This window comes from Triticum dicoccoides, chromosome 1A (genome assembly GCF_002162155.2).
Source record: "Triticum dicoccoides isolate Atlit2015 ecotype Zavitan chromosome 1A, WEW_v2.0, whole genome shotgun sequence".
NCBI classification, from domain to species: Eukaryota; Viridiplantae; Streptophyta; class Magnoliopsida; order Poales; family Poaceae; genus Triticum; species Triticum dicoccoides.
In genome coordinates, this window is record NC_041380.1 from 132,840,315 (window position 1) to 132,844,375 (window position 4,061).

Sequence of the window (4,061 nt, forward strand, 5' to 3'; positions counted from 1 at the left end):
AGAGGTTGAGGAAGATGGCTCCAGCAGCAGCACGATGGCGTGGTGTTGATGGAGCTGCAGTACTCCGGCAGGGCTTCGCCAAGCACTATGGAGGAGGAGGATGTGTTGGAGAGGGAGAGGGAGGCACCAAAGATGTGTGGTAAGAAGTCCTCCATCTCCCCACTATATATAGGAGGGCCAAGGGGGGGGGGGCGCCGGCCCTAGGAGATCCAATCTCCTAGGGGGGTGCGGCCAAGGGAAGGAATCCCTCCTCCCCAAGGCACCTAGGAGGTGCCTTCCCCTCCTAGGACTCTTCCTTTAGGGTTTCCCCCACCCTAGGCGCATGGGCCCTAGGGGGAAGTGGTGCCCCAGCCCACTTTGGGCTGGATCCCTTCCCACTTCAGCCCATGGGGTCCTCCGGGATAGGTGGCCCCACCCGGTGGACCCCCGGGACCCTTCCGGTGGTCCCGGTACAATACCGGTGACCCCAAAACTTGTCCCGATGGCCGAAATAGTACTTCCTATATATAATTCTTTACCTCTGGACCATTCCGGAACTCCTCGTGACGTCTGGGATCTCATCCGGGACTCCGAACAACATTCGGGTTACTACATATACATATCCCTACAATCCTAGCGTCACCGAACCTTAAGTGTGTAGACCCTACGGGTTCGGGAGACATGTAGACATGACCGAGATTGCTCTCCGGTCAATAACCAACAGCGGGATCTGGATACCCATGTTGGCTCCCACATGCTCCTCGATGATCTCATCGGATGAACCACGATGTCGAGGATTCAAGCAACCCCGTATACAGTTCCCTTTGTCAATCGGTATGTTACTTGCCCGAGATCTGATCGTCGGTATCCCAATACCTCGTTCAATCTCGTTACCGGCAAGTCACTTTACTCTTACCGTAATGCATGATCCCGTGACCAGACACTTGGTCACTTTGAGCTCATTATGATGATGCATTACCGAGTGGGCCCAATGATACCTCTCCGTCATACGGAGTGACAAATCCCAGTCTTGATCCATGTCAACCCAACAGACACTTTCGGAGATACCCGTAGTATACCTTTATAGTCACCCAGTTACGTTGTGACGTTTGGTACACCCAAAGCACTCCTACGGTATCCGGGAGTTACACGATCTCATGGTCTAAGGAAAAGATACTTGACATTGGAAAACTCTAGCAAACGAACTATACGATCTTGTGCTATGTTTAGGATTGGGTCTTGTCCATCACATCATTCTCCTAATGATGTGATCCCGTTATCAATGACATCCAATGTCCATAGTCAGGAAACCATGACTATCTGTTGATCAACGAGCTAGTCAACTAGAGGCTTACTAGGGACATGTTGGTGTCTATTATTCACACATGTATTACGATTTCCGGATAACACAGTTATAGCATGAATAAAGACAATTATCATGAACAAGGAAATATAATAATAATGCTTTTATTATTTCCTCTAGGGCATATTTCCAACAGTCTCCCACTTGCACTAGAGTCAATAATCTAGTTACATTGTGATGAATCGAACACCCATGGAATTCTGGTGTTGATCATGTTTTGCTCTAGGGAGAGGTTTAGTCAACGGATCTGCTACATTCAGGTCCGTGTGTACTTTACAAATATCTATGTCTCCATTTTGAACATTTTCACGAATGGAGTTGAAGCGACGCTTGATGTGCCTTGTCTTCTTGTGAAACCTGGGCTCCTAGGCAAGAGCAATAGCTCCAGTGTTGTCACAGAAGAGCTTGATCGGCCCCGACGCATTGGGTATGACTCCTAGGTCGGTGATGAACTCCTTCACCCAAATTGCTTCATGTGCTGCCATGTACTCCGCTTCACATGTAGATCCCGCCACGATGCTCTGCTTGCAACTGCACCAGCTTACTGCCCCACCATTCAAAATATACACGTATCCGGTTTGTGACTTAGAGTCATCCAGATCTGTGTCGAAGCTAGCGTCGATGTAACCCTTTACGACGAGCTCTTCGTCACCTCCATAAACGAGAAACATTTCCTTAGTCCTTTTCAGGTGCTTTAGGATATTCTTGACCGCTGTCCAGTGTTCCTTGCCGGGGTTACTTTGGTACCTTCCTACCAAACTTACGGCAAGGTTTACATCAGGTCTGGTACACAGCATGGCATGCATAATAGAACCTATGGCTGAGGCATAGGGGATGACACTCATCTCTTCTATATCTTCTGCCGTGGTCGGACATTGAGCTGAGCTCAATTTCACACCTTGCAACACAGGCAAGAACCCCTTCTTAGACTGATCCATATTGAACTTCTTCAATATCTTATCTAGGTATGTGCTTTGTGAAAGACCTATGAGGCGTCTTGATCTATCTCTGTAGATCTTGATGCCTAATATATAAGCAGCTTCTCCAAGGTCCTTCGTTGACAAACTCTTATTCAAGTAGGCCTTAATGCTATCCAAAAGTTCTATATCATTTCCCATCAAAAGCATGTCATCTACATATAATATGAGAAATGCTACAGAGCTCCCACTCACTTTCTTGTAAACGCAGGCTTCTCCATAAGTCTGCGTAAACCCAAACGCTTTGATCATCTCATCAAAGCGAATGTTCCAACTCCGAGATGCTTGCACCAGCCCATAAATCGAGCGTTGGAGCTTGCACACCTTGTCAGCATTCTTAGGATCGACAAAACCTTCCGGCTGCATCATATACAATTCTTCCTTAAGGAAACCATTAAGGAATGCCGTTTTGACGTCCATTTGCCATATCTCATAATCGTAGAAAGCGGCAATTGCTAACATGATTCGGACGGACTTTAGCTTCGCTACCGGTGAGAAAGTCTCATCGTAGTCAACCCCTTGAACTTGTCGATAACCCTTAGCGACAAGCCGAGCTTTATAGATGGTCACATTACCATCCGCGTCTGTCTTCTTCTCAAAGATCCATTTATTTTCTATGGCTTGCCGCTCTACGGGCAAGTCAGTCAAAGTCCATACTTCGTTTTCATACATGGATCCTATCTCGGATTTCATGGCTTCTAGCCATTTGTCGGAATCCGGGCCCGCCATCGCTTCTTCATAGTTCGAAGGTTCACCGTTGTCTAACAACATGATTTCCAAGACAGGGTTGCCGTACCACTCTAGTGCGGAACGTGTCCTTGTGGACCTTCAAATTTCAGTAGGAGCTTGATCAGAAGTATCTTGATCATCATCATTAACTTCCTCTCTTGTCGGTGCAGGCACCTCAGAAACATTTTCTTGAGTTGCGCCATTTTCCGGTTCAAGAGGTAATACTTCATCAAGGTCTACTTTCCTCCCACTTACTTCTTTCGAGAGAAACTCTTTCTCTAGAAAGGACCCATTCTTGGCAACAAAGATCTTGCCTTCGGATCTGAGGTAGAAGGTATACCCAATAGTTTCTTTAGGGTATCCTATGAAGACGCATTTTTCCAATTTGGGTTCGAGCTTTTCAGGTTGAAGTTTCTAGACATAAGCATCGCATCCCCAAACTTTTAGAAACGACAGCTTAGGTTTCTTCCCAAACCATAATTCAAACGGTGTCGTCTCAACGGATTTCGACGGAGCCCTATTTAAAGTGAATGCGGCAGTCTCTAAAGCATAGCCCCAAAAAGATAACGGTAAATCGGCAAGAGACATCATAGATCGCACCATATCCAATAGAGTGCGATTACGACGTTCGGACACACCATTACGCCGAGGTGTTCTAGGCGGCATGAGTTGTGAAACTATTCCACATTTTCTTAAGTGTGTGCCAAACTCATGACTCAAGTATTCTCCTCCACGATTTGATTGTAGGAACTTGATTTTCCTGTCACGTTGATTCTCAACCTCACTCTAGAATTCCTTGAACTTTTCAAAGGTCTCAGACTTGTGTTTCATTAAGTAGACATACCCATATCTACTCAAGTCATCAGTGAGGGTGAGAACATAACGATAGCCACCACGAGCCTCAACGCTCATTGGACCGCACACATCAGTATGTATGATTTCCAATAAGTTGGTTGCTCGCTCCATTGTTCCTGAGAACGCAGTCTTGGTCATTTTACCCATGAGGCATGGTT